At 49.4% G+C, this 10000-nt stretch overlaps 1 pseudogene; it reads right to left on the reverse strand.

Moving 5' to 3' along the window:
• LOC130404215 (pecanex-like protein 1) overlaps positions 1-10000 on the reverse strand; it is a 32290-nt pseudogene that overhangs the window by 2237 nt on the left and 20053 nt on the right.

Here is a 10000-nt window from a genome sequence, read left to right on the forward strand (position 1 = left end):
AGAAACACATACACACACAAAAGCATTTGCAGACACACACATGCAAAGAAACCTCACACATACACACACACACGCACATACACACACGCACAAGCGCACGCATACATCCACATTGATACACAAAGACCTAACAAATTAATGTATGCATATAAAGCGGTATAAAGTCTCTGTGTCCTCGTGTGGGGGACACGCAGCGTGTGTGGTTTGGTTTTGTGCGTGTATGTTACTTGTGGTCTGGGATGTGTGTGTGTATGTGTTTGTGGTGGTGAGTGTTTGTGTGTGTGTGTGTGTGTGTGTGTGGTGTGTGTGTGTGTGTGTGTGTGTGCTGTGTGTTGTGGTGTGTGCGGTGTGTTGGTGTGTGGTGTGTGTGTGTGTGTGTGTGTGTGTGGTGTGGTGTGTGGTGTGTGTGTGTGTGTGTGTGTGGTGTATGTGTTCATGGTTGTTTGTGCGTGGGGCTGAGGGAGTTAGCAGCCTACGTGACCTAACGGTTTACGTGACCCTCTCCCTCCCCGTGTGCTTAGGCCTGGCTACTCAATCAAGACACTTAGGACTCAAGGACAAATCAGGAGGATTAGCAGCAGTGTTCTAATGGAAGGCAAAGATCATCTCCTAAGAGCTGACGGAGTGTGCTTGTGTTACTATGCGCTAAACACACACACAGGACACATACATTAACATAGTGTTGTGGATGTTATTTAGGAAAGAGGGATACAAGGGGGGTGGTTACCAGGAAGTATGGAGAACAGGAGAACAGACTGATGTGATTGAATATGATGATAAGAGGTGGACTGACCGGAGCCACTTGGAGCAGAGCCAGGAGCGGATGGCGTCCATGGTGAGGGCCCCTCCGCCGATGGTGCGCAGCGTGCGGTGGGTGCCTGTCGTACGACGTGGTCAGCGGCGACACATACCTGAGACAGGAGATCTTTAGACATCAGCCACGCTGTAACGTATCCCCACTGCACTGAGAGACATTCACTGGTCAATGGTCACTGGGCTGCATTTATACAGCGCTTTCCTAACCAGTGGCCACTCAAAGTGCTTCACGTCATTGCCCTGACCTTCACCCCTTCATGCATACATTCACACACAGAACGCGGTGTCAGCCATGTGAGGCGACAGCCAGCTCGTCGGGAGCAGTAAGGGTGAGGCGCTTGATCAGGGACACCCCCGTACCAGTCAACCTGCTCTACCTCCTGAGCAGCGCGGTCGCCCGAAAGACAGGGTCTCTGTGTGTTATGAACCATACATGCAATACCATATGGAATTGAGAAAACGTATAAAAATCACAATTGACGTTATATCCTTCCACTTAAACTTTAATTCCAGTTAAAATGTGCAAAATTCCTGTTGTCTTCTTAATGTTAACAAACCTAAGATGATCTCGACTGGGCAAGCACATGGATACCATTGAATGGAAAGGTTTTTTTTTAAAACCACGTCAATCATGTGGTTGCCATGAATGTTGTACAGGTTATGGCCTCAATTGCGTCTTCAAAATAGAGACATTCAAAACGAACCAATCTTTTCACCATAATGCCCAACATGATGTGTACCATACTGCGTTCTATCCGATCCCTGTGACGTGTGCCCAGTTCTCCCTGCTCATGTGGGGGTTGCGGGGGTGAGGTGGTGGCTGCACCCTACATGGGGTAGCCCAGGGCTGGTCGCAGGACGAGTTCACCATGTTCCTCAGTGCCTGCTTGGAGTTCTGGATGCTTCCTCTCTGGGTTCCTGTTTCGCAGGAAGACCAGCTCCTGCTGCTGTCCCCGCCACAGGCCACGCACACACTCCTTGTTGATCTATAGGGGGGGGGGGGGGGGAGGGAGGAGAGGGGGTGAAGAGGAGAGGAGAGAGGAAAGGAGGAGAGGGGTGGAGAGTCCCCAAAAAGGGGAGGTTGGGGAGTTGGTGACCCCAAAATTCTTACTTTTATTAAAATTAAGACAATTTTAATAAAATGTGTCATTGGTAACCACTGTTAACGTGGTCAGTTAACGTCATGCTATTTTGTACTTTCTGAACTCCTTAAGTTTTTTTAACTTCTCCTTCACCACAGTCTTGTCGTATATAGATATATAATAGAATAATTCCATAACCATCGTCTCCTCAGCGATGACTCACAAGCACCCCCCCTCTGGTGTGGTCAAATCAGAGAGACCTGCATGTTCAATGATTCAACAGGCTGTCTGCTCATCAGCTTTATCAGTAATGCAACACAACGGGCAGCCCCCTCCATCATTATACAGACACAACATCCAGTACGGCAATGGACACAAACATACTGCTGCCCGAAAATGTTTGGTAAATCAATAAATTAATCTGAACACTTTCAGAACTGAATAAAAAGCAAGGACATGTAACACATCACTGTGGAATCTGGTGATCGAGTCTTCCCCCCTTTTTTTTCTGAATCCACACAGACACACACACACACACACACACAACACCACACCACACACACACACACAAACCACACACCACACACACACACACACCACAACACCACCCACAACACACACACACACACGCACACACACCAACACACACACACACACACACACAGCTCGGGTAACTTCAATTCTAGGTTATAACTCTAGGTTTATATTAATGCTTAAAGTTGCTATACAGGACATTTGAGATGTGACCAACCAAAAAGAGTCCCTCCCTCTCTCCTCCCTCCCTATGGTCTCCGCCACTGAGGAGCGTGGATTCCACACCTATGATTGACATGCGAGACGAAATCCCAGAACAATCGGGGGAGCCACAAGCATTTCCCTCAGTATTCAGGGGACGACGACCGGGCTCACCTTGATGACCTTGAAGCTGAGGTGCGCTTGTACAGCATGATGACTTGTACTCGTCGGCGCCCTCGTCATCATGTGGCGCAGGGTGAGCAGCGTGTCGCGGCTGGACAGCACTGCCTCGCGCCACGCCGGGTCGATCTCGTGGCAGATCACCAGGCTGCTGCGGTAGGTGGTGATGGCGTCGTACAGCACCGACGCCTCCTCCGTCTCCTCCAGGCAGGTGAAGTGGTCCTGGGGGGAAGGGGGGGGGGGGGGGCCGCCATGATCAGGAGTAGGATGTGGATCCCAGGCGAGACGGGTCACGTATACCAGCAAAGAACCAAACGATACTATGATACAATGATACAAAACTATACATCGTACATGGCGTACATGTATTATTTTGTTAATTTGGTTCAAATACAGTGTTGTGCTGCATGACGGTAACCAGGGAAACGTCCTCAGACTCGCAGGATGTGTGGTCGCTATCCCGGCTTGGCTCAACACCACATTTTTCGACTAATCTTTTCATTTGGTGGCGCCGAAACAAATTAGTTGGTACCCTTTTTTCGGCACTTCCTTTTTCGCATACCATCCATGTGTGTACATTAAATTTAAAAGATCTGCACACATTAAATAAATAAAGTCCCTGGTCAGGCACGCTCTGCTACCTGGTGTAGTTGAGGCTCATCCTGACGGCCGTCGCCACACCTTCTGCAGCAGGTCCATGTCGGCAAACACCCACTCGTCCTTAGTGGCGATGCGGAAGTCCCCCTTGACAGCGTGTTGAAGCCGTACAGGAAGGACTCCAGGCTGGGGGGGGGCAGAGACAGAGGAGAGCATTATGGATACTGTATTTATTTATAGAGAGAGGCAAGACATCCAGACTTTATAGATAGAGAAGAGGAATAGATACTATATTTCTATACAGAGCAGAAGACTAGATATACTATAAACTGTATATATAGAGATGAGGGGTAGATCTACTATATATCTAGAGAAGCGGACTATGTATACTGTATTTTACGTATAGATAAGAGGACTAGATATACAATATCATGTATATAATACATGAAAAAAAGATTCAAAAAGAAAACTGCAATCCCTTATGTTTATATTATCTAACATAAGGGATTGCAGTTTTCTTTTTGAATCAAGAACGATCTGTAGTGGAACACAATGTGGACAGTCTGTAAGGCTTGGCTTATAGTGCCTTCTAGTGGAGACGCTCTGTAACGGCATGGGATGAGACACCCTGACCACAATAGATCACCTCCGAAAACCAATGGAAGGATACTTCTGGTCCAAATGTTAATAGTATCAGATGACTGCCCTTTTTGGTGATATTTGCTTTTAAGACAATAAAACAAAATATAAAACAATTAATGTCACGGTTTCACCATGCAGCAATTAAACATTACGTATACCATATGACCAATGTTTTATACATGAAGCTAAAGTAGAGCAGGAGGGAATGTAATAACATGAGGGTAGGCGTTACCTGTTGGACATGTTGTGTGAGGCGGTGCCCAGAGACCTCCTGCCCAACACCGACAGAGCGTAGGCCAAGGTCACCAGGGCGGAGTCCTCATCACTGGGCACAGGCTGGACACACGCACCCGGCACCACAGCCAGAACCCACACCCACACCCAACACTCTCACACACACACACACACCACACCACACACCAACACACCCCACACACACACACACACACACACACACCACACACTCATACGCACCACGCACACACACACAACACACACGCACACGCACACACACACCCACACCCACACCACACACACACACACACACACACACACACCAACAACACACACTCATACACACGCGCACACGCAAGACACCACCAACATAAAACACACACACCACACGTACACACAAATACATGCACCACCCACCCACACACACACACAACACAACACACACCCACACACACACACAACACACCACACACACCACACACACACCACGACACGCAATTTGGACTTAACTTTGAAGAGTAATATTCAATCTTTTGAGGAGATGTTTGTAAATAAAACCCATGCATGTTATCCACCATGCACACAAACCCCATATCATCATCATCCACTACCATCATGAGCGCCACCTCCCCCCGCACCCCCCTCCCCCCGGCCCCTGCTCCCTGCCTACCGTCTCCATCTTGCCGGCGCAAGTACTGGAGCCACTCCAGGTGCACGTTGCAGAAGCTGGCGCGCGTCACCCCCTGCAGGCAGTGCACGTAGTCCTCGTCGATCTCACGCTGAACACCTGCGGGTCGCGCTCAATGTGGTGACACTTGGTGTAGGACTGCAGCGCCTCCTGCAGGCTGGAGTCCCTGCAGCCAGCCCTGCAGCTTAGGGGACTGGGCCAGGAAGTAGATGATGCACTGCAGCGGGTCGCGAGGGGAGAGAGTCAGAGAGAGAGAGAGAGAGAGAGAGAGAGAGAGAGCGATAGAGAGGAGAGAGAAGAGAGAGGAGAGTGAGAGAGAGGAAGGAGGAGAGAGAGAGGCGAGAGAAGAGAGAGTGTGATTGATAGGAGTGAACGCCCCCCCATAGACCCCCAGCCCCCCAGACACCCCAGCCCCCACTCACACCCCCAGCTCCCACACACACCCCCAGCCCCACTCAAAACTCCCAGCCCCCACACACACCCCCAGCCCCCACACAGACCCCCAGCACCCACACAGACCCCCAGCACCCACACAGACCCCCAGCCCCCACACAGCCCCCCCAGCCCCCGGCACGGCCGCTACCTTGAGATAGTAGGTGACGAGCAGCTTGCGCAGGTCGTACACCTGCAGCATGGTGGCGGCGTTGTTCTCGCTGATGCTGTAGCCCTCCAGCAGGTACTTGGTGGCCGTCACCTCCCAGGCCAGCCAGCGCAGGTTGAAGGCCGCGTTGCACGACAGCACGTGGGGCAGGTGGCCCGGCTCGCAGCAGCAGCACGCCTCGTCCTCCTCCACACCCTCCGTGATGGCCTCCACCTCCCGCTGCTGGCAGTACGTCCCTGAGGGGGGGGGGGGGGGTCATTATAGAAGTTTGGTCAATCATTTTCTATATGAGAAATGGGGGAAACAATCGATACATGGGGGTAATCGTGATTCTTTCCTTCTGCAATTAATGACAAAATAAACTGAAATACTAATTTAAGCAAGAAATGTCAATGTTATCTTATAGGATGTTAAATAATGGTTACGTTCTACAGAGGGCGCTATACTGTATTTGCCTGTCGTCAATTGTCGTTTATTTAAAAAAAGAAAACGGCTCTGTGGAATGCTGAACAGCAATGAGAAGCACATTTTTATTGAAGGCCAGAAAGTATTCAACAAAAATGTTACATTGTATGACAGAAATCGTAATCCCAGTGCATATGGCATTGGTCCTCAGACACAGATGTCCTATCACACGGCGAGATGATTGCTGCCGCTGCCCGTCCCCAGTGTGACCAGCCCTCACCTCTGAACTCCAGGCCCCGCAGCTGGAAGGTGACCAGGCCGTTGCCGATCTCGATGAGGTGCACCAGGGCGTTAAGGTAGTCGGAGGCCAGGATGAAGCAGTCCCCCGCGCTGCAGTTCCCCCAGCGGCCCAGCAGCAGGTCCCCGCACAGCGAGTGCTGCAGGGAGCGTGTCAGGTACTCGTAGAAGATGGAGTTCAGGTTGTTGTCGTCACAGCCTGGGAGGCACGGACAACGGTTCAGACAGGGCTCACATCACCACGGAGGCCAACCTAGAGTTTATTTACTTCGTCTTTTTTATTAAAATAAAGAAATATATACATATATATAATATATTATTTTATTTTTGTTTTTGTTTGTTTGGGAGAGCATGGACATATTTGCTTGCTACAATATCTATATATATTTTTCATTACAAATAAAATGGTGCATATGGTTATATAATGTACGGATCTGACGTCCAAGGGTGACCCAGAGTGCACGTGTGTGTATAGTACCTGTCTCCTTATCCACCTGGGACACCAGCCGGCTGTTGGAGTTGTCGATGCGCTTGGTGCTGCAGGGGAAGATGGGGAGAGGAGTCACTTTATTATACTGGACAACAAAGTCACAAACAGAATCACAGAATCCTTCCAGAGCAATGGGATCAGGGGCCAGTACAGGCGAAGATTCAAAATGAAAAAAACAATTAAGTACAAAGTAGGTTTTCTGCTGCAATTGATCTAAAAATAGAGAAAATTACAAACCAAAAAACCTAAAATTAGAAGCAGCAGACCGACGTTATATTAACACGGTTTCTTCCAGTCAGAGTTTGAGCAGTATTAAGAAACTAAATATGCTTAATATGCTCCTAAGGAACTGAAAACAAAGCGCCCATTTTGTTGGGACTTGGCAGCGCTAGTGCTGTCTCGTGGTTTTGGCACTAGCTGCTGCTGGGTTCAAATACCAAAACACTGTTGAGGCCAAAACAGTTCAGTGAACACTGCATTACTCTGTAAATACTGCAACACGTGCCAAGAGACATCAAAGGGGATCAGCATGCCTTTCTGGCGCGGAGTGACAATGATTTTGCACTAACTTCCTGAATTCCCATAGTAGAAAAATAACATGATTAATAGTCTGTGTTGGTGTGTTGGATAACATGTTGTAAATACAAACACAGGCTGCTCTTGTTGGGAGTTTTCACGCGTCATGTTGTGTTTCTCATACGCAACATAACATGAACATGAACAGAGCTAATGCCGGAGGACTGGGAGGGACTGGTCCTTAGAGTGGGAGAGTGGAGAGACTTCAGTTATTGTCCATGAATAAGTAAAGGGAATGTGGTGGGTTTGAAAGGGTTCAGAGTAGTGTGTGAGTGTGTGGTTCCCTCCAACAGAGAGAAAGAGAGAGAGAGAGAGAGAGAGAGAGAGAGAGAGAGAGAGAGAGAGAGAGAGAGAGAGAGAGAGAGAGAGAGAGAGAGAGAGAGAGGAACAGAGAGAGAGTAAGAAAGAGAGGGAAAGGGACAACAGTCTTTAAATCTCATGTCAGTGCTTTTCATGCTATTTCCATACTCGTGTTTCTTTATCTTCAAACTCCCCATCACCCTCTCCCTTCCTCTCCCTCTTTCCATCCAAGCACACATTAACACAGGGCGCCCCATTCCCCCTTATGCTGAGTTCACACGACACGATTCCAGCCTGATCTTTTCCGCTCGCTGACAATCTTTAGAAACTGCAGCCAGAAGCCACAGCTCAGAGGCAGCTCGCTGTCGGCGATGCTCCTAAAGTGTGATCTGATCCAACGCCGTGACCTCAGGGCATCCGCAAACCCTGTGGTTTGAAAGGTGTGGGGACCAGCCAAAACAGAAACGACACCTTACAGCCAACGAGGCAGCAAGATATGGGTCTGGGGAGGAGCTGATCACCTACAACAGATCATCAGCCAACATGGCGATCAGACAACCGATGACAATTTGGAACGCAGCCGTTCACTTCGCGTGCGTGCTTCGGGACTAAACGTCTTTTGTTGCACCCTTGTTGGGGGGTGCTCCTTGTGATGTAATGTGTGACCCCCTTGCTGCGACCAGGCAGGGAAAACCAAAACGACCACAACACGCACGTCGACAGGACAGACAGTAGCGCCTTGAGCGCAGCACGGCGGTCTGAACACACTGACGGTTGTGTCGCGTCGTGTCGTGTGCCGGGGGGAAATTACTTGTAGTTACGCTCCCAGAACTTGACGGGGGGGGTAGGAGGAGATGAAGATGGCGCTGCCCAGGAAGGGGGAGAGGGGCGTGTAGAAGATGGTGGTCAGGAGTGTCTGCAGCAGCAACATGGCGGAGTCTGGGTGGCGGGGTAAAGGAAGCTCACAAGGGTCAGAGCGTACGATAGAGGCTCTGGTGTGTGTTGTTACCATCGCCTCCCCACCCTAGGGGCTAGTTCACTCCTGTGCGGTGGCCACGAGTAGCTCAGCCTGACTCAACCCGGATGGTTGCTATGGTTACAATTGAGAGATTGACGGTTACCTTGTGCACACACCACACACAAGCAAAACACACACACACGCAAAGAAACACACACATTTGGGTACTAGGAAATAACACACAGACACACACCTACAAAGATTAAGTCAACGGATAACCAACAATTTCAAACACACGCACAGACCTATCACACAAACACATATGGGCACCAGAAAACAACACACACACCAGATACACACACACACATACACAGACACACACACGCACACACCAACAGGTCGTAGGAAGGATACGGGGCACGGCGAAGGGCTGGGCGAAGGCGTGGAAGGCGCTGCCCCATGCGATCTGCCAGGGGGCGATGTACACCAGGATGAAGTGCAGCTTAAGGAGCAGCTCCCGCATCTGGACACCACGACACACACAGACACCGTCAGCCATCTAACACCACCTCTCAGTCCTCTCCTCACACAACACACACACACACACACACACACACACACACACACACACACACACAACACCACACACACACACACACACACACACCGCCTCCACCACCTCTCAGTCCTCTCCTCACACACACACACACACACACACCGCCTCCACCACCTCTCAGTCCTCTCCTCACACACACACACACACACACACACACACCACGCAAACACACCGCCTCCATCACCTTTCAGTCCTCTCCACACACACACACACACACACACACACACACACCACACACACACACACACACACACCACACACCACACACACACCGCCTCCACCACCTCTCAGTCCTCTCCTCCTCACACGTGGAGCGAAGAGTCCACGGGGAAAACGTTGCACCGTGTAAGCATATATAAAACAGCAGCTAAACGGTGAACAGTGCATTCCTCTGTCCCCAGTGGGGGGGTTGTAGGACACACACACGCGTGAAGGTGGTGTTTTATGATAAGTATTTGCCTGTTTCAATGTTTTGTCCTCTTTGGAGGGGAGATAAGAGACGTTCCCTCTAATGCACAAAATATTATTAGATCAGTTTCCATATTTCACTTTTTCATATTTATATTTTCTGGTCGTATCTCTGCCAGACTTGACCGGACTGATCTTATACATTTTTTGAGTGAGATTGTCCCTAAAATGTATGTTTTAAATGGTTCTGAGGGAAAAACTACTAAGTGCTGAAAATCTGTTTGATTGTATATAGATTTTAAAATAAAATATCTATATAAATTCAATAAAATTCCTATACTTTGCAGTAGAATTGTGGATTTGATTTGCCAATTC

This window comes from Gadus chalcogrammus, chromosome 15, assembly GCF_026213295.1.
Source record: "Gadus chalcogrammus isolate NIFS_2021 chromosome 15, NIFS_Gcha_1.0, whole genome shotgun sequence".
Taxonomy (NCBI): Eukaryota; Metazoa; Chordata; class Actinopteri; order Gadiformes; family Gadidae; genus Gadus; species Gadus chalcogrammus.